Raw genomic sequence first — 22,519 nt, 5'->3', positions numbered from 1 at the left:
TTGCAGAGCACAGGCTCCGGACCCACAGGCTCAGCGGCCGTGGCTCACGGGCCCAGCCGCTCCGCGGCACGTGGGATCCTCCCAGACCAGGGCACGAACCCGTGTCCCCTGCATCGGCAGGCAGACTCTCAACCACTGCGCCACCAGGGAAGCCCCGTTTGATTCTTTTTTATTGGCATGCACTAGCAGTTAAAAATTAGTAATAATCCAGTTTCACTTAAAATCCTTAATGGAAAAGAAAACTGGATTAATTTTGTTGAATCCCAACTTTCAAACCTCCTTTTTATGTGACAAAATAGGAAGTAACCATAAGGCACTTCTGCTGCATACTGAAATACAAACTCTGTCTTCAAGAAAAGCACTCATGTTTGAGTTGGAGGCTAAATGAGCTGCTTTCTTCGTGGAACGCCATTTTTAATTTAAAGAATTACACATAAACTATGGGTATTTAGACTTCAGTATGTAACAGACATTTTCTTAAAAACTGAACAAATTAAGACTGACTTCACAAAAACAACTGAAATATTTATTGCCAATGAAAACATCAGACCTTTCAGGAAAAAAGCATTATTTTAGAAAACTTATCTCCTGCACCATAAACTTAACATCTTCCCAAATTGTATACTTTTCTTTTTTTCTTTTCTTTTCTTTTTTTTTTTTTGCGGTACGCGGGCCTCTCACTGTTGTGGCCTCTCCCGTTGCGGAGCACAGGCTCCGGACGCGCAGGCTCAGCGGCCATGGCTCACGGGCCTATCCGCTCCGCGGCATGTGGGATCTTCCCGGACCGAGGCACGAACCCGTGTCCCCTGCATCGGCAGGCGGACTCTCAACCACTGCGCCACCAGGGAAGCCCTAAATTGTATACTTTTCTAATGAGATTGGTGGTGATAGAACAAATGTGACTTTTAGGGATGATATTATGAGCTCTTTGAGAGTGAGAACCATGTCTCAAGATGTATGAAGCAGCCACAGGGGTCCGCTCCCAGTAGGCACACAATTGAAGCTATGACTGAATGACAAAGGAACAAACAGATGAAATTAATAGGCTTAAATATGAAATACATAAAGGCGAGACGGAAATGACTGTTCCACGACCAACATACAAATTTACCTTCCCTGCTTCCTGTCTTTTTATTATGGATTTACCTGTGCTTCATTATCTGACAAACTACCAGCATCACTCCGTGACTTATTTAACAACTTTTCCTGAAAGATCGAAAAGAATGACCACAAATTATGATTCCATTAGTCATTGTAGTTACTTTTAATCAGCATAGTTTTCTATTCATAAGGCAATACCAATGCAAATAAATAAACCATGTATATGTGTCTATGCTCCCACTATATTTCAGAATCTGACACTCTGATAAAAATGTGCTCTTTTTCATTCTTTAAAATCCTATTTTCCAAACAACAAAGAGCGAACGATCACTTTCTTTTTAAAGCAATCAATAAGTTATCCAGCATTAAAGAATCAACAATTCATCAGAAAGAGAATTCAGTGTACCCGATTTTTTTTTGGGGGGGGTGTGCTGTTTCTCACGCTCCCTGTGCTGTGATGGGGCACCCAGATCCCTCTTCAATAAAGACTTCTTGTCTCAGCTGCTGAGGCTGTCAGTGCCTATCCCTCAAGGATGGTCTGACCGCAAAGAGCCACCTCAACTAAGACCGTGGGCTGTGGTTAGGGTAGGAGGTAAACATCCCATAACCAATCAGTGTGGAAGTGCCCCAGTTCAGGGTACTCTGATGAGTCCCCGGCACCCAGAGTTCCCACTGGGGCCCGCTGAGAAGGACACCACACTTCTCCCTCCGCCTGACCCTGCTTCCGCCCCCTCCGTTGCACAGGTGCAGATCCCAAGGGTGCTCCTTTGTAAATATCCTCACTCCATCTCAGGGGTTGCTTCCTGAGGAACCCAATCTAAAACACTACATACTAACCCAAGCAGCCTTCACTACAAATCAGCAGTGAACAATTTATTTTCCTTTTAAAAGTGGTTTTTAAAAGCCAGACAGCAACCAGTGTGGAAATTGTAACACCGAGAAAAAGATTCTTTTCTCAGTTGTCATTGTGTTTCAGCATTAACCTCATCTTTACAAAGTAATAGCTCCTACCACCACAAGTTTTGGCTGTAGCTCTAAGAGGATAAGATGGAACTTTCAGAATCCCGAGCAGGTGGTGAAAATCACTTTTACTATTTTACAGGCTCACGTGGAGGTACAGATACTTTCAAAAGGAAACATTTGATCTTGAAATAATTTACTCATTATTTCATATATTGTTTCATTCCAGCATCTGGAGCACCCCAAACACACCTGGGGAAAACCGTGACATGCTGGGTTGTAAGTAGTAAATAAGATCTGAATTGATTAGTAGTATTGTTATATGGGCACTACATAATTGTCCCCTCTTAGGCATAAATAACTCAAAATTATATACATCTTTTTCTCCTAGACTGGATCCAACTGGCTCTGAGCACACTAGCCAGAACCTGTCTACACAACCAGAATAACATGTGTAGTAATGGGCTGGGGATAACTTGTTTACAAACGTGTCACTGAACTTTGCCTTGGATTGCCACAGTTTTGTTCCGATAATTACAGGTGAGAAAAAAAGCTAAAATTCCTTTCTGCCCTCTACTGGATTAAAGAAGAAGTTTTAACATATTTTCACTTGTTAGAATATTCCTCTTTCCTCCCAATTGCTGCTTATGCACCTAAAATGTTGACCCTTCTTTCAAAAGAGCCGTATAAAGTATTTGGCTAAATTCTAATATTCAGGGGTTAGGATAATGTTGGACATTTCTTATTCCTTTAAAAAGGGCAGACAGAACTTGAGCAGTAGTGAGAATATAGCTGAAGCTCATTTGCTAAGCTCCTAAGAGTTAGCAACAAAATCCGTAAGGCCACACTGTTCCGGAGGCGGATCCCCTGAGACCTCCACATTTACATTTAGCCTGCCTGAGCCCATTAGTCTACAGTTTTACAGATTATTTGGTAGCACAAATTGGAGCCTTCCCCAGAACTGCACAAACTCAAAGGCCCTCCTTGAAAACTTTCCTGGGCTAAGTTTAAGTAAAAATCAGCTGACATTAGCTGTCATCCCAGATGGGTTGCCAGGCAACTAAAACACAGGCAGGGTCTGAGAGGGAAAAAAAATTCTACTGTACACTTTGGCTGTAGGCATTAGTTCCAACAGATGCCATCTCTGAACTGATCTAAGGTTTTTTTGTGTGTAATTACAGGAGATTTGTGTGATATCAAGTGCCTCTGGCTGTTTAGCTATTAGTAAATTATTGGAAACAGTGGGAACAAAAGAAAGGTTGAACCCACACCATTGAGCTTGTTAGCAGCAGAGAAAAGGAGAGGTGGAGAAGTAGCTTATTCCCCTGGGCGGGTCTCTTCTTTTCAGGAAAGAACTGGCATGTTTGCTCTTAAAAACACAAAGCAAAAGTGCCTCCCAGCCTCCCTTCCTGTAACTGATTCCTTGATTTCAGTTTATTTCGTAGTATCTACTTATGAAGACCTTAAAACTACTGTTTTAGGTACTGGGGCCCCAAGTTTAAGGAATGAGTTCCCTATCATCCACTTAGTTCTTTGCTGACTGCCTTCAGAACATCAAGTGAAAAACTGAAGTCTGTCCTGGACTCCCTTGTATTCTAGAGAACAAAACTTTATCACATTCTGTTGAATTCAGATTACTAATTCCCATCACTCAAACGTATAATGCCAGCTGGCTGACACCAGAGCACAAGAACTAAGTATCATTTGTCCTCTCCCATCTTCACAGCTTCCCTCAAGTACATCTATGAGAACTCAATTAGTAAATGGATAAGTGAAATTAGTACTTATATAGATTGCTTTAAAAAAATCAATTCTTAACTATGTTGAAGAGATAAAGATCTATCAAAGAGAGAAGACTTTTACGTCTTGTAATTAAAGCTACAGAATACATTTTATCTCTGTATATATCTTTGACTATGTATATAAAAAAGATTTCTATGTAGATAAAAAAGACCTGAATATCTCAATAATATTCATTGCTTCATAAAAAAAGTATTACCTTTTCCACCTCAACTCATGTGAAACACCAATAACAGTGCCTTTATGGCATTGATCCTTAATAGTAGGAAGGGTACAGAATGGGATGATTTTGCAAAGTCCTTCTGTGATTTTGACACATTCCCTTAGGGTAGCAGTCTCCTTAGCTGTTAATAAACAATATAAACCTTCCTGTAAAAATATTATCATCTATGTTTCAAATATTTTTGTCAAACTTATTTGATAGTCTGAGCAACATTCTAAAAAGTAGGCATGGCCATCTTCTTCTAAAAAAGTCACCAATCTATGAGATTTTTAATGATTTCAAATTGGGGAAAGTTTTTTCATTTTCTTTATTCACAGCCAGAAATCATCTATATGAAGTCCCTCACTTTATAGGCGAAAAACTGAGTTCAGAGAGGAGAAATAACTCATTCAAGGTCACACAGCCCTGGGGACAGATTCACAGCATTGCCTTTAATTCCCGTATCTGTTGTGACGGTCAGAGTGGCAAATGCACACTGTTCTCCCTATGACAATGACCCGACTTGACATGAACGTAGAATGGCTGGGAAGGAAAGTAGCAGAGGTCTCAAGGCCAAGTGCCAGCTTTGCACTTTTGTTGGTCACAGCTTTCGTGTGACCTTGGACCATCAGCAGAACATGCCCCATCATCCACATTTATCAGAAGGAAGGATGCACCTGACCTGTCTTACAAGAAGCTACCCATATTCCCAAATAAATACACTATAAGACACAGGAAATACAGAAGCAAGACACCAGTGGAGCTTCCTAGCTTTTCAATTATCTGCTGAATGATCATTAATATTAAAAATTTTATAGTATGTTTCATAAGTCAAAGAGTCTGTTTTATTTGGCATAACTTCTGAGACAACTGCAGGTAATGTTATTTAAACTTTTTAGAGACCTGATTAATTCACGTATGGTAATAACCTATTGACCAAATATATATAGTAACAGGACTGATTCAAAAGATGCCTCCTCAAAGAAGTCTTCCTTGATCTTTTCGCATCTTGACACTAATAATGTCTGCGAGAACACTGGAGTCAGAGCAAGACAGGCTTGGGTTTGAATCCTGGTTTTGTCATTTACTACTTAAGTAAGCCTGACAAGTTATTTAACCTCTCTGAGCTTCCAATTCCTCATCTATTCAAAATGAACAAATAAAACCATAAAACCGCTCTTCTAGGGTTGATATGAAATGTCTAAGCACACTGTAGATATTTAGTTCCTTTTCCCCATATAGTCTTCCCTTTCTCCACCATCTATAAAACTGGCTTGGCCAAACAACTCCTATTCCACAGAGTTGATAATCTATCGAAAGCCTCTAAGCACGTGTAAGGCCTACAAAACATGTTAGATGAAGGGAAACGAATGGAGCACCCTCTCCTCCAGCCGCACCCAGACTGAAGCTAGCCCAGGGATGCCTCCTCTAGTGGCTGCCATCGGGTAGCATGGTGCACAGCCTGGCCAGTAGAAGGCTGGCTGGATTCCAGCCCTTTCGTGTTCCCTCAGAACAAGTGCCCTGCAAAATGAACAACCTACACACCCCTGTGAAGGACCCTGATCTGAATTCTTACCCTAGCACTTTCTACACCTATAATCATAGTGGGTTGTATTCATGGCTTATTGTCCCTCCTTAATGAGATAACAACATCTGGCACAGTAATTGGCAAAAAGTGTCAGTAAATGAAAGATGCTCTCGCAGTCAACAGTCTATGAGCTCCTGCAGTCAAGGTTTTACTACTGCAGGGGCTAATACAGACTTTGGGATTAGAAGGCAACTGTGGGTTGGGTGCATCATTTAGCTCAGTCAACTTGACCACATCATCAGTCACAAATTGGGAATCATGAGATTTGCCATATAATGTAATAGAAAATACTACCAGCATATCTCTATAAAATCATCCAAAAGTCAGATTGGAAAAAAAAATAAGCCTGTCTAATCTTTCATTATTTTCTTTCTTAAAAATTAAAACTCAAGTTCTAAAAATTGGTGGGCCTTGGCAAAGTTTACTAAGCTATTTTGAACAGAATGAACATGAGTCAGACCTGGACTCAAGTCCGATTCATCCAGGACCAACCTAATTAAACAGTTTCCTTAAATGACATTGGGGAATAACAATTAAAAGTTTGCTGGGGGGGGGGGCTTCCCTGGTGGCGCAGTGGTTGCGAGTCCGCCTGCCGATGCAGGGGACACGGGTTCGTGCCCCCGTCCGGGAAGATCCCACATGCCGCGGAGCGGCTGGGCCCGTGAGCCATGGCCACTGAGCCTGCGTGTCTGGAGCCTGTGCTCCGCAACGGGAGAGGCCACAATAGTGAGATGCCTGAGTACTGAAAAAAAAAAAAAAAAATTTGCTGGGTGGCCATGAGGTTAAAACAAGAAAATGCACACCAAATTACTTAGTGTGTGGTCTGGTACTCACTTGGCAGTCAATAAAGAGAGGGTTCTGGGCATGTGCCCACATTAGCAAAACATTTTTCTCATCCAATATGTCTTGCCTTTTCCTCCTTTTAGTTCTTAGGATAGTTTAAAAACTCATGGTTTCTGCCAATCAAGACTTATTGGCAAGACTCAAAGGAGTGTCTCATTAGCCCCACCTAGCAGCCGCCTACAGCTACAACAGGGCATGAAAGATAGGTTGTTAGTTTACAAAAGGAGTGACCATTTTAGAAGGCTCATTCTTGAAAGATAAAAACAGTAGCAAGTGAAAAGTAAGAGTGATGCCAATACGGTATCATAAGGATACAGAAATATGCCAGTGATGACCAGATTACCTCTCTCCTGATCTTCAGAAGCAGCAAGAAGCTTCTAATGGAGATGTTCAGCATTAAGTCAAATGTACCCTCCTTCAGCCTGTGACCCAGCTGAGTGTGGTTTGTATTCCTTTCTCATTTGGGGATGTATATGCCAACTACTTAAGTACTCTGAAACTGGAAGTCTGGGTTTGATGGGCAGGGGGTAGGCTCTATATTTTAGAAGAGGAATAATGAAGGAGGCCAAGTCTGGGAAATTGCAAGGATGGTGGTGGGATCCAAAACTTGGGTTTGATTTATTCATGCATGTGACCCGTAAGTATCAGTGCCTCCTCTGAGCCAGTACTATGCCAGATACTGAAGACACAACAGTGAAAAGAAACACACTGTCCCCACTGCATGGTCCTTATGTGGAGTGAGAAAGCCAGTTACATTTGTGTCAGTTACATTTGTATCAATCAGGAGAGATGTGAATATGCTGAGTAACAAACCTAAAACCTCAGTGACTTCAAACAACAAAGTCTTATTTTTCATTCAGGCAACGTGACCATCAGAGGTTGCTGGCTAGGGCTCTTCTTTCCTTCATCCAGGACCCAGGTGGCTACAGTACGTCTCATCTAGAAACTCACAGGCCCTCTACTGGAGGAAAAGGAAGCCCTGGGGGATCTCTTTCCGGCAGCTAAACGCCTTGGCCTGGGAAGGACATATGTCATCTTCATTCACACATCACTGGCCAAAACTAGTCCCATCCAACCCCAGGGAAGAAACTGCAGTTCTACCTCATGCTGGGAAAGCAGAGAGCCAGAAATATTTGATAAGCAGCATGAACAACTCCCACACTAACCAAACAAGCACACACTAATGAACATATAATTATAAGCTGAGATAATAACTCTGAAGGAAGTGAATAAAGGTCCTAGCCAAAACATAGAAGGGGATGAAGAGGACTGCAAATTGTTTCGCCTGGAGAATGAAAAATTCAAGAAGACCATGAGATCCATCTTCAAATATGTGATAAGTTGTCCTGGTAAAGGAGAAACGGACTTTAGGATTCCAATAAGTAGAAGGTGTACAGAGAGAAAAAAAAAATCAGTGTAATCGGTAAATGAAAGGCTCATCTATCTAGTAGAATCTTCTAGCAAGGCTGCCTGTGGAAGAAGTACATTTCCTGTCCCAAGAAATGACCAATCAGCATTTTCAGCAGGGGTGACGACTAAAAATACTAACATGGGATGGGGTCTGAGTATAGGTGTCCTTCAAGGTGGCTGCCCAACACCAAAGCCGCCTCCTACTGAAGATACCATGTAGACTGCTGTAGCCACCGACGACCGTGCCATGTGGGCCCCATAACAGGTGCAGGAAGAAATCCAGGGGAGTATTTATTAAGTTCCAGTGGAGGAGGCTGTTCTTCCCTCTCATCTGTTTTACTCTGTCATTTCTAATCTGCAACCCAGCTGCTATCACAATCCCCCAACCAACTCCACCGATTTTAAAAGAAGAGATCACAATAGTAGCAGATCACATCAGAACAAAAGAAGGACTGACTTTACAAACCACACTTTCAAAGTATGTACATCTCATGTCAAGGGCTCTCTGAGAAGGACACAAACATTGATTGGCTCTACTATGCATTAAGGTATAGGCTGAATGTCTCACCTATGTCTTTTCCTTCTATCCTCTTGGCACTTGGAAGTAGGTCATCCTGTCCCCATTTTACAGATGAGGAAATCAAGATAAATAACAGTCGAATAAATTGTTCATGGCCATAAAAACTGAAATGGGATGAAAATTCAGGTTCATTCCATACTCTTTTCACTACCCCAGTGATGCTTTCCAGCATTAAATGGGCTCTCCTGAGAGGATAAATAATTTAATATCTTTGGACCTTTAAAATTGCCACATGAAACACTGTAAGAAACAGTTAGTGGAAGCTTATTTCTCTGTCCAAAAATAAAACAAATTCTATTTTGGAGTAACATGATTTTTTTTTTTTTTTTTTTTTGCGGTACGCGGGCCTCTCACTGTTGTGGCCTCTCCCGTTGTGGAGCACAGGCTCCGGACGCGCAGGCTCAGCGGCCATGGCTCACGGGCCCAGCCACTCTGCGACATGTGGGATCTTCCCGGATCGGGGCACGAACCCATGTCCGCTGCATCGGCAGGCGGACTCTCAACCACTGCGCCACCAGGGAAGCCCTAAAATGATTTTTAAAGCAGATTAAAAGCTCATTTTAGCAGTCCCTGGGAAATGAAGTATTATAAGCAAAATGGGTCAAGGATTATAGGAAAGACAAGATTATAAATGACTTCTTTATTTTTTAAAAAAGTGAGTATCTAGTGCTGTGACACACAGCCATGTGTACGTGCACGTATGTGTGCTGCATATTTAACTCAGACAATTCTGAAAGAGCATTCCACAAGTATTTTAATTCCAAGGGAATCCTTGGAATTCTTTCAGTCCCCCAAGACAAACTCTGAAAATGTTCCTATATATTCAGATGCATAGTTTAATTTGCTTACTTTAATCCAACAGCAAAGCCTAAATTTTAAAGTCCTATCCCCTAAGTTTTTACTACTAGACTGGGGGGACAGAGAGTGGCTGAGAACACCATTACCAAGGGAAATACTAACCACAAAGCCAGAAGCTGTTACTGAGTTGTAAATCTTTTTCATTTGTGGACACAGCAGTATCTACCACCGTCACTTTTTTCCTGTGCAAAACTCAGCTCAGGCACACTGAGCCACGGGGAAAGAAACATGACGAATTCTGTGCCTTCTCTAAAAAAAAAAAAAAAAAAAGCAACCCAAACCCAAATCAAACCTAAACTACCTGTTATCCTGAGTCTCAATAAGAGATATGCCTGCTGTGACTCAGCAGCCTGAGAAACTATGTCACTGTTGACTAAAAAGGGACTCCACAGTGTAGAGTAGTGTAGCTGTGGTCTACACGACACACTCAGATTTGCTACATTAGCTCAAAAATGGTGGCAATTTATATAAAGACCCAGCTAAAGGATTTTAAAACTTCATTGGCTAGCTAAAGTCCTGCCTTAAAATTAGTTTACTTTGGAAATGTTCAAACATACAGAAATGTAGAGATAATAGTACAATGAATCACCACGTACCCACTACTCAGCTTCAACAATTATGCTTGCCATTCTTGTTTCATTTATTCACACACTTTTGGCTGTAGTTCTTTAAAGCAAAGCCCAGATATTATACCATTTCACCCATAAAACACTTCAAAATGCTTGTCTAACTGACAAAACCTTTTAAAACTGTAACCACCATTTTCATATCTAAAGTAGATTTTAAATGATTACTTACTATTACTATTATTGACTTCACTGATTTTACCTTTTTCCTAATATGCGTGAATACATGAGTGTGTATGTGTACGACAGGCTGTTGATGCCCTGCACCTGCAGCCACGGTAGGTGGTTTCCTGTGAGATGGCAACTTCCCTCCTTAAGGCCAATGATTCTGCTCCTTGGCCTGAGGGTCATCTCTGCTCTGGCACCACTGGGAAGTGCAGGGGAGTTCATGCAGGAGAACTGACTTTAATCCAACAGCAGGGGAGGGCAGGAATCAGCAGACAAGTGCCCCGCTTCCCAAGACTCTGGTGGGACAATTCTGAGTTCTACACAACTTCCCAGAGGGTCCCACAAGATGAATCTGCTCATGAACAGTCGTGCTTCTCACAGTCACCTCCCAAGTGAGCTACCACATCAAGAGTTTACTGGAATCTTCAAGGGTGAAAATTTTCAGAGTGATATACTTGGATTGACACTGTCAGTCTGACACTGTTATTTCCTGACATGATGAGAGACCCCAGAGCCACTATATCTGCAACCTAGGGACTCCTATTACATACTCAGAAGAGATGGAAGGGAGAAACTAGGAGCCTGTTAATAAGCTGACTATATAAACTACATGGTAAAATCTCCTCTTGTCCTGAGAATAATTTAACTCTAGGACATTTTCCAAAGCACCACTTTGCAGCCAACAACCTTAGCCAGAGATTTTTTTAAAGCTACTATATAGTTACAGTGTGAGCTAAGATCATAATCTAATACCTGATTTTTAAAAAGGATTATAACAATGCATTTTTCCTTTGATGCCCGAGAACAGAGCAGGTAAATAAACGGATTCCGTCTTATAAAACAATTCCCAGTAACTGCCAGAAGGTGGCGCCCACACTCCATTGGTTTTTGGAACCAAAGTCATAAAATCCTCCAAAGAAAGCTCTAGGGAAACAGGCTTAGCAAAGGGCTAAGACTTGATAAGACTATATTAAAGCACCACTCCGGGGCCTATTTGCCCTCAGCAACTCAAAACCTTGTCTTTTGGTCTCCCGGAGGAAATCTGGTTATTCGGGAGCTGATGTGCTCCACCTAGGTGGAGCCCAGGCTGAAAGATGCTTTGTCTGGGCAGGCAACATGGTTGGCAAACGATTCTTAAGAGTATATTGAAGACCTTGTTGCAAAGTACAGTTTCAGCTCTCATCGGTTGCAGCCGAGATGAAAACAAAACAAAACAAAAAACCATGAATAAAGCTTCAGGTGCCAGGAATAAGGGAGAGAGAAGGCAGAGTAAACAGTTTTTGATGGTATGAGGTTTAAGGCACCGCTCTTGCTGCAAAACTGTTTCATTCTGACTACAAATAACACACTCCAAGATTTCAGGAGCCAAGATGGAATCGATTTTTTTTAAACCTGGCTTCAATCAATAAATAATCCAAATAAACACTGCCTTACTTTGTATGATGCTTTGCAGTTCCCAGATCCTTTTCTCATTTGTTCCCAGCAATAATGCTGTGAAGAACACTAGAGTTCTCATTGTACAGGCGTGGAAGCTGGCTCTTGACAGCTAAGTGACTAGCCAAGATAAGCGTACAAAATATTCACAGAGTTCTTTGGCCTGAACAAGATTAAAAACTAGTCTGATCACATACAATTATTTTGAAAGAAGGAAGGGGGTGTTACTTGGGGTCTTTACCAGGTTATCAATTTGTTTCTTACAGAGTTAGCAGAAGGAGAAAGAAAGGGCTGAAAATGTAAAGCTTGCTCTGCCAGGGGCAATCTATGGATGATACACCTAGAGGTCTGAGTTACACCTAGACTGACTGGGTTACTGACAAAATGCCCCTCTTTCCTTAACTACACCTGCTAAACAAACACACATCATTCCTAGAAAATAAGTCGTCTTTAAGTTTCAAATAATGAGATACCTAAAATTAGTAATTAATCATCCACATATTGTTATAACACGTATTATTAGCAATGACCCCCTTGTCTCTATTGGCTTTATCTTCATTTAACTTGAAAAAAAAATGTTATTTCATTGTACTAATACCCTCAATCAAGTTTCCAAACAACAAAGTAGTAACATCCTAAAAATCTGCTACTTCAAAAAATAACATCTCAGTTAACAAGTCTTAAAAGTTTTTCCACTGTATACAGCTGGAACATTCCATACAAAAGTTCAGATTAGTACAATTACACCCGTACCTAAAATTTAAGGAAGGACGAGGGGATCAAATAAATATTTCCAAGGAAAACAGACCTGGAAAAAAGTACTGACAGCCTGACACACTAATAAAGAGCTGAATCTACTTCTGAGACACAATTGTCTACCTGATAATTACTTTCAGTGACTGGGTGAAACCATACTTTATTGTTTGGGCTTGAAAATGTTCACATCAAAAGAAGTCAGACTTATAAAACAACTAGTCAAAAAGCCCTGTGCAGGAGGTTGAAATTTGCAGTTTAAAAGCATGAGTAGATCACTTGAAAGAGGGTCAAATTGTTGCAGTGTTTTTAAATCCAGGCTGGCACAATAAAAAAAAAAAAGTCAAAGAGAAAGTCAAAAAGGGAGTCTCTTCATGCTGACAAGCACAAGTGATACTTTGAAAATGGCTTATTTCACCTACTTTTCCTCCAACCATCAAAAACTAGAGCAAGAGTCAATGGTATGAGGATGAAAAGGGAAATTCGATATTCTAGCCAGAGATTGTAAACTAAAATGGTGGCTAAGAAAGATATAAAAGGGTTTGTTTGGTTGTTTTTTTAGCTTTATACTTTTGAAGGATGTTGTTTGAATCAGTTGCCAATTCGGTAACTCTTGGACTCCAGGGGATGAAGCTGAACTTGTGTGTACCCTGCACAAAGAATGGGAATGAATCATAGATTATTGGGGCCAGAAATGAATTCCAAAGTTCTGTACTCCAACTGTCATGGGACAGAACATGTTGCTAAGGCCCAAAGAGCAAGGGTGACACAGCACAGCACCTGGCACGGGTACTGAGAAGCAAACGCGAAGTCCTGACCCTCAGTCAAGGGCTGCCTCCACTCCATGCCGGGGTCACTAACCAAACGGTGGGAAAATATGGGTCCCCCCCATCCCACCCCAGAAGGACTGAAGCATAATCTCTAAGGAGACATATGTGGTTTAAACTAGCAAATCTTTAAATGCTTTTAAAAGTGGAGGCTGCCTGCTCCCTCCCTCAATTTCAAAGCAGGAACTTTTATTACATGGACTCAAGAAAAGGCAGAGCTGTCCGGTTAGAGGAAGGGGTTCACTGGACCAGTGATACTTTAAAACATTCAAGAGCTGAGATTAACCACCCTTCAAATCAGGAGAGAGACAACTTTGGCGGGACTTTTGGAAACATGCCAGTAATTGAGATTCGGGAAAGACGAGACATCTCTCATGCCTCACACCTGGGGAACTCATTTACCTCTCCAACCTCCAAGTTATTCAGTTTGCTTTGAATGAAAAATATATTTTTGTTAGATTCCTGCCAATTATTTTTTCAACCCCTCTAACTCCCTGTACCCATCAGACAGTGGCTGATTTTTGTCTTCTGTTCAATCTTAAGCTTGGACAAAGCAACTGTGGAATCGACCGAAATCCTTAAGGGTACTTTGCCCAAGCACCACCCTCGCTCGGGAGCACGTACGTGGGTCAGGGGGGTATGACTCGGCAGCCCAGCCATACACCTGTGGCCACGGGCACAATCACAGCTCAGTCCTTGAAATCAAAGATCACACCGTTTAGACAGAAGTGTACAATCTCCAAAGCTATCAACTGCCCGGGAGGTGAATTTAGACACGGTGGATTTAACACAGACACCCATATGCATACCGTGTCCCTTCCAAACATCCAGTGAGATTAGGTTTTCTAGTAAAGCGGGAAAAAGACCAAATGACAAGCATTCTTTTAAAAAGTAGTGCCAGCTTGAGAGAGGTCATTAAAGGACTCAAACCCAAGCGTGATGTGACTGTGAGATGTAGAAATCTCATTTTAAGGTCGTTACGAAAATGACATTTGTGCACTGACCCAAGTCTTGTCATGAGAGTACCTTTCAGATGAAAAATTCCATAAATTCATTTTAAAAGGGGGGAAGGGTGGTTTGGGGAGAAACCCTCGAGCAAAACCATAGGACATTTTCCATGTTTCCACTAGAGGTCGTGCCTTCCTTTTTCTTTAAGGTTTCAGACTGGCTCCAAGCCAAAGGACTGGAGAAAGGCCTGAAGGTTGGATATAAATTTTTAAAATTCATACCTGATTTTCCTGATATGCTTTCTAAGTGAGTCCGAAATGGATTTGGGTTTCGGATACAGTGTTTCTTATCGGTGACTCCCCAGTGTCCGCGTGCTGCTTGCAGTAATTCTTTTGAAATAGTGGGATGGATGTCATATACATTCACTGATAAATTTCCACAGCTTTAAGGTAAAGAAGGCATATGGAACAGGAAGATACCCTAAGAGATAATGTGGATGATGTGATGGAGAGATCATAATTTTAGGATACAGAAAAGCTTGAAAGTGAACCCTAGCTTCATGATTTATTACCTTTGTGACATTTGGGTAAGTGGACTGAACTTTTTGAAACTTTAGTTTCCCCATTTAAAAAAAAAATTTTTAATGAGGATAATACTACCTCTTTCACAAGGCTATTATGAGACTTGCCTGAAACAGTTACATAAAGCTCCCAATACAATTTCCGGAACTTTGCAGATGCTGAGAAAGTCTAATTTTCTTTTTAAAATAGCATTCTGTTCATACTTCTCTGGGTCAGTTAATATTACTGGCTTTTACCTTGCTGTCTGGGCATGTGATTTTTTTTTTTTTTTTAAGGAAATGTTCCAGTATTTGCCTATCTGTTCAACCGTCTCCCTCCCTCCCTCCCTCCCTCCCTTCTTGTTTTTTCTTTTGATTTTAGTTTCCCCACGTTTGTCAAGTAATGTGGGTTGAATGAATCAAAGCTGGAGACAACTCTGCCAGCTTTGTAGGGGACAGAAAAGCATTTTTAATGAAAAGTCAGCGCAAAGTACCTGGTTGGTAGGAGGGATGCAGAGAGGGAAACGGGAGGAACAAGAAAAGACAGATGTACTGATTTTTATGGTCAGTTTTAGCTTAATAGCATCTTTTTTGTTCTCTGTGAATTTGGTATATGCACAAAATGTAGTGAAATCCTTGATACTGAATAGATTCTGTCTTGTAACTACAGCGGTTCTCTAATGAGCATGCAGAATAATCATCTGCATAAATTATTAAAACACAGATTGTTGGGCCTCGGCCACCAGAGTTTCTGATTCAGTAGTTCTGGTGGAAGACCTGGGAATGTGCATTTCTAACAAGTTCCCCGTTGATGCTGGTCCAGGACTACGCTTTTAGAACTGGTTTAGCACCGTCACAAAATTTACAATCCAATTACAGGAAAGAAAATGGAATCAATTTAAGGAATCTAGGCTCTAATCCTGATCGTCCATTAATTCACTGTGTGGTGAGGAAGGTTCATTACCTGTCATGCCCAATTTGCTTACCTGGAAAGAGGAACAATGTCTCTCTACTGATGAGATCAAATGAGGGTCAAAAGAAGAAATGGGTAAATTAAAACTTTGAAAAATTAGAAACTACTCTGGAGGAACTAAGTAACGGATCAACAATTCTAACAGCCTAGGAGAGTTCACCTGAGATGCCAACTTGCCTACATCAGGGGATGCCCAAATCTGGGGGTGTGTCTGCAGGGTGTTTCCAGATGAGATTAGCATTTGAATTGGTAGCCTCAGTAAGGTAGATGGCCCTCCCCAATGTGGGTGGGCATCATCTGATCTGTCAAGGGCCTGAACACAACAAAAAGGTGCAGGAAGGAAGGATTCACCCTCTTTTTCTTTCCTCACGGCTTGAGCTGGCACATCTCATCTCGTCTCCTCCCATCCTCAGACTGGGCTTTACACCATTGGCTCCCCTCGTTCCAGGCCTTCAGACTCAGACTGAATTACAGCACCAACTGTCCCGGTCTCCAGCTTGCAATCGGCAGATAAGTGAGAATTCTCGGCCTCCATGACTGCCATGAGTCGATTCTTCATAACAAATCTCCTTTTATATCCTGCTGGTTCTGTTTCTTTGGAGAACTCTAATACACAGCCATTACTTAAAAGATTTCCTTAAAAGACTGGAAAGTGACAGTCCTGGGTTCTAGTCTGGTTCTGCCTCTGACTTACCCTGGACACACACTTAACCCTTATGGGTCATAGTTTTCCATCTAGCAAGAGGTTTAGAGATGAGATGATCCCTAAGGTCTTTCAAATGTAAAAATGCTATGGTCCTAGGATCAGAACATGAGCAGTGACTGGGGCTCGGGCAGGTCTCAATCTAGGGAACACCATCTCCCCTCCCAGAGCTGAGGGCAGGTTCTTTTATTCTGTCTGCATGGATCACCCAGCAGTAACCTAAGGGCCACAACCTTGGCCCACACTTCAGTGTAGACCAGTCCCAGAACCCAGGCGTGCCATTGCCCTGCCAGCCCTCAGCCTGAGCTCTCAAACATTCCAAAACCAAGCTCCGTATTGGCTATCATTACTGAACTAGTGTATTTGTCATCATTAGATCACCAGAGCCCTACACCATCCATTCAGTTGATAAATGCTTGAGATTCTGTCTCTAAAATGTCTGCTGTGTCATGCCCTCCCCATACACCCTGTTGCCATTGTATGTCATTGTCACAGTTGAGCTTAAGCCCTCATGTCTCTCACAAGGACAACTGCAACCCCTCTTAATTGGACTCCACTCCCCTTCACCACCACCCAGCATAAGCTGTCAAAAGGAGCTCCTTCAAGGTCGGATCTGATCGCATCACACCTGCTCCAAATCCTATAGGGTGGCCACCATCCCTGTGGCCAAGGCCTCCCAGGGGACTTCCCTGGCAGTCCAGTGGTTAAGACTTGGTGCTTCCACTGCAGGGGGCACGGGTTCGATCCCTGGTCAGGGAACTAAGATCCCACATGACACGAGGCACAGCCAAAAACTACTGATAAAAATAATTAATCGGGCTTCCCTGGTGGTGCAGTGGTTGAGAGTCTGCCTGCCGATGCAGGGGACACGGGTTCGTGCCCCGGTCCGGGAAGACCCCACATGCCGCGGAGCGGCTGGGCCCGTGAGCCACGGCCGCTGAGCCTGCGCGTCTGGAGCCTGTGCTCCGCAACGGGAGAGGCCACAGCAGTGAGAGGCCCACGTACCGCAAAAATAATTAATTAATTAATTATTTTAAAAAGGGCCTCCCAGGGCTTCCCTGGTGGCGCAGTGGTTCAGAGTCCGCCTGCCGATGTAGGGGACAGAGGTTCGAATCCCGGTCCGGGAAGATCCTACATGCCGCAGAGCAGCTGGGCCCGTGAGCCATGGCCGCTGAGCCTGCGCGTCCGGAGCCTGTGCTCCGCAACGGGAGAGGCCATAGCAGTGAGAGGCCCGCATACCACAAAAAAAAATAAAATAAAATAAAAAGGGCCTCCCACATTCTGAGGCCAACTTCCATTTCAACATGGGTCTTACTGCTCCCCTACCTTCCTCAGTGGCTCCAGCCCCAAAGTGGATCCCCCAAACTCTACTGGTCCCCTAACTATGTCCTTGCTTTCCAGCTCCCGAGTCTTTGCTCATTCTCTCCATTTGACCCTCCATCCCTGCCTGTTGAAATCCGGCCAACTCCATCTAAAAGCTTCTGCCTCCTAACCCCCCACGTTCACACATGTTATTTCCTTTCTTTCTTTGTACAGTCTTTTTGATTAACCTGGTATTTTATGAGATTTATGAGGTGACTTGTATTACAGCTATCTGAATTCATTCCCAAGTCTCACACAAGGTAAGTTTTTTAAGGACTCACCCGAGTCCCCCTGAATCCTGGGGGTTAGGCTACTGAGATCTAGAAACAGTCCATCCTGATACAGAATGTGTCCTAACAATATGAACTAGTTCGGACTGCAAATAGCGAAATGATGTCAGCAGAATAAAAGTACTGTTAGTTCATATGCAATTTTCCAAGAATGTTAATATTTTGTACAACCAAGGAATAGCCATCAAACAAAACATGCTCAAACGCAGCAGAATGCATGAACCCACAGAACGAATGACGCTCAAATTCTTCGAGACTCAAATCGGCATGTGATCTGTCATGGAAATGCTTTTGTATGATTTTAGTGCATTTCCTCTTTGTCTCCACAATTCAACAACTTTACCTCCATTTTTTTCCCCCAAAACCCTTTTCATAAAGCCACTTCTAATCTTTTTTCAACGGTAAACTCCTGTATTAGAGTATTCTGTCTTTTTCTGTTCAGTACTGCTACTGCTTTTGTTAATTTCCTGGTTACAAGGTCAAATAGGTTTGGAGTGATCTGCTCCTCACCCTGTTTTACCCACAAGCCCTGTTGTTTCCTGAGTGTCTGCTACGAACCAAGTATATTACATGTTATCTCACTACTTAATATGCAAAATCTTTCAGTCTGACATTCTACCCTCAATTTACAAGAAAAGAGTCAGACTCAGTGGTTAAGGGGTTTGCTGTGGTGACTCACACAGGGTTGCCCGAGCCCCACACGTGGGTTTTTCACTGCTATGGTGGCTTCCACACTGAGTGCCAAGGGCCAAGCCTCCTCTCAGGTCCTGTAGCTAGTGGAGGGTGAGGGCGTGTGAAGGGTAAGGGAGACTGCGCCTGCGCCAGATGGGCAGCCCCTGGGCCTCCCGCCCCCCCTAGAATCACTTTTATCTGTTTTACATGTTGGGCTTCCTCTGATGCTTCTATCTGAAGTAAGAGTCCTACAGTTTTAAAAGGGAGGAATAAAAAGGGTTGAAAATCACTGCATCCTATCAAGCTGGCTATTTCCCAATTCTGCCTGAGGCTAGCCTTCAGCAGAAAAATAAATCAGTTGCTTACAAAAGATCTACTCTATACAGAATGCTGTTGTGGGATTGCGGGGGGGGGTCCCCCCAAATTCCCTGCTCTAATCATTCCAAAGCTCTAAAAAGACTTCACTTTATGCCCACTTTACTTGCTCATTTGACTCTCTCTAACCCCTTTCCAGACATTGCAAGGCAGGTTGGGGGCTGGCAGAGGTGCAGGAGCCTGGAGGGCAGACCCTCCCGCTAATGCCCTATGAAGAAGGTGGATCCGAACCAGCTCCGAACTGAGCAGGACCCCCAGTCCTGGTGCTCCCTAAGAGAGGCCGGCTCGTTGCCACCAAGAGAGCTGGCTGGACAAGATGCTCTTTAATGTTCTTCCTGACTGAAAAGAGTGTGTTTCTGAGCTGAGGGAAGGAGGGGGAGATGTCTTAAGAGTGAGTTTAGAGCAAGCAAATGGGTGTAATGGGTGTAATGGGTGCAATGGGTGTAAAGCACATGCCCCACTGACACACGCAGAGGCAAATACAGACCCTTCGTATGGGTTGTTTCTCTAAACTTCATGAGTAGTAAGGAACAGATGCAAAAAAAGAAAGCGAAATATGATGAGTGCTGATATAACTGAAGCAGAATGGGACAGAATACATCTATTTTAAATTCCCCCCGAGAGAGTAATGCCTAACAACACAAAAGGCCGTTTCAGAGCTTTCCAAGGACCTCTCCGCGTCCAGCGGTGAGGCTCCACGTTTCAGGGAAAGGACGTGCGGGGAAGTTTCTTTAAAGCGGTTAGAAAGAAAACAGCGGGCGCCGGATCTACAGCCAGTCTCTGGGCAATGAATGATTTGTCGCCTTCTCCTTCTGGTATTGATTCTCGCCTCAGACAGACAACAAGTGATGGCAGATGAAAGCACGCATGCCTTGGGGACTGCTCAGCCTGTGTCTGAAAGCTTCCCCAGCATCCTGGCCCCCCGCACACCCCTCGCCGGGCTCTCACTGCAAAGGCCCATCCCCCTCCCCGCGGAAGCAGCTCAGCTGGCCTCACCTGCACACATCTGGAGGTATCACTCCTGGGGTACCTACAGTGCAGCCTCACCACCTGTTTTCCATTCCCAGAAATCTATTTCAAACACACACACGGAAGAGTCTGACATTATGCCTCCTTGAAATAACAATGTCCATGTCACTGATACGAAAATTCTTCTTGATGCTGCTGTCTTCCAGATATTGCTAATGCCATCATCCAACCACTCCTAGCCTCTTAATAACATAGCCCATTTATTGAGCGTCTACTTTGAGCCAAGGATTTTTAATGTATTACTGTTCACCTTTACACTGCCCCTGCGTGGTATGAAGAAAGGGAGATTCTGAGGTTAAATAATTACCCAAAGTTACATAGTCTGTGGATCTGAACTTTGAACCCAGGTGTCTGATTCAGAAGACAGTAAACTTGGGAATTCCCTGGCGGCCCGGTGGTTAGGACTCTGCTCTTCCACTGTAGGCAAGGGACACATGTCCGATCCCTGGTCAGGGAATTGGGATCCCTGCATGCCAAGCAGTGTCACCAATGTATATTTTATATATATATATATATATATATATGTATGTATGTATGTATGTATGTATGTATGCATAAAGAAGAAGACAGTTGACTTACAAACATCTCACACAGGTCAGTGGGAACGACTAGCCACATCCCGTTTCCCCCTTTTCTTAAGCTCCTTCTCACAGCTCCAGGGAGATGGCAAAGGGACTAAAGCTTTCAAATACTAGGGGTCCAGAAATGAAAGAAGCTGGGAAATCTAGGGAGAATTGAACCTGGAGACAGATTTTCAGGCCTGGATTTTCTGTCTTTTCCCTCTCCTCTTGCCTGAAATTCTACCCATTAGGTTCATTTTCACAATTAAAAAGAGAAAATGGAAATTGCTTCTTGGAAGTTAAGGTGCTAATTACCATTTACTCCTTAGTATAAAATGTGTTCAATCGAAGTGAGACGTTCTCACCACAGTGGAGACCACCTGCCTGGCTGGGATGCGAGCTTTGATTCACTGGACTGTGATTTGCGCTGCAAGGCCCTGAGGACAGAAGTCAGAGACAGGGAGGCCTCCAGAGGCCGGGCCAAGGAAATGATGTGCTGGTTTCAAAACTGCTCTTCCTTCCTACTACACGGACTCCTACCCCCAACCCACGCTAAGAAGACAAGTATTAGGGCTCAGCGGGTGACTGAGTTAAAATGGCACCGATGAACCCAGGCATTATTTGGGGTGTTTTTACATGGAAATATGTGATCTGATTCCAAACAAACAAATATATATTCATCATATTCCTAAATGTGAGGCTACCAAGAGACATTATTCACAGCAAGTCATACAGAAGCCAATTACATGAGCACAAACAAGCTTAACAGAATCCATCCAAAGGCAATGGGGAGTGGGGGAATCTGCTTCAATTCTTCACTCCTACAGGAAGTTGTTTCTAAACGTGGTTGAAGAGGAGAACCTGTGATACCCTGGAGAGTAATTCTTACTGTTTCACTATAATTATTCGTTTCTCCTCGAAATAAGATTCAATAAAAAAAAAGTAATATTAGTTCATTTCAGACACCCATTTTGATGGGCATGGTGGGATAGAATTCACTATTAAAACAAGATCTTGCCAACTAACTTTATTACTCTCGTGCCCTTTAAATATCCACCTAGAAGTTATCCCACAAACAGAAGAGCAAATGCAAATCACTGGGCTTTGTGAACCATAAAATCCAATATCAAGTAAGTGCTATCAGGGTGATTAAGAGAGAGCATGCTGACCTATTCTTATTGAGCCAGTGACGCTCCCCACAGCCACAAGTGGATCATTTTCTCTTTCATGGCTTTGCTTCTCTGCGTGCAAATGGGAAGGAAGCATTCGTCACTCACATTCATCCATCTCAAAAGTGCCAGGGTCCTTAGAGCATCTAGTCTCACCACTTCATTGTAGGGATGAGAACATCACGGACAAGAATGCCAAAGCAGGACTACAAGCACTTAAAACCCACAAAGCTAGTGAGTGTCAGAGCCTGGAGTGGGTCAAGGTCTCCTAAGTCTTGGATCGGCACTGACACTCTGGTATAAGAGTAAAGTATGACCACACAGAGTTGCTGAGATGGGCTATAAATATACAAACCTAAGTCCTTTACAGGACAGCCCGGCCATCACACTAATGCCAATAATCAGTTAACGTTTGATTTCTCTGGTTTCTACCAAACAGCTATGATAGAATATAATAATATGATAGAAGTTGTTTTTGACACATTTAGAAGCTACTATAGTATTTGTTCAAAGTTAAATTGGCATCTTTTAAAACATCATTTTCACACTGAATATCCTGAGTTCGCTATTTATAGGTAACTTTAACCAAACACATTTAACATTTTTTTAAAAATCAGGATTACCTGCAAAGAAATTCTGTTTAGAACAGATTTAATTTTGACTAATGCCATACAAAATGAATCCAATTTGCTTTAAAAACAGAGTCTGATAGGGGCTTCCCTGGTGGCG

General features: G+C 42.8%; 1 protein-coding gene across 2 annotated transcripts in view; it reads right to left on the bottom strand.

Moving 5' to 3' along the window:
* Window positions 1–22,519, bottom strand: part of MB21D2 (Mab-21 domain containing 2) — a 105,268-nt gene that overhangs the window by 3,834 nt on the left and 78,915 nt on the right. The window lies entirely within an intron of this gene.

This window comes from Globicephala melas, chromosome 4 (assembly GCF_963455315.2).
Source record: "Globicephala melas chromosome 4, mGloMel1.2, whole genome shotgun sequence".
NCBI lineage: Eukaryota > Metazoa > Chordata > Mammalia > Artiodactyla > Delphinidae > Globicephala > Globicephala melas.
This window is presented reverse-complemented; position numbering and strand designations above follow the sequence as displayed.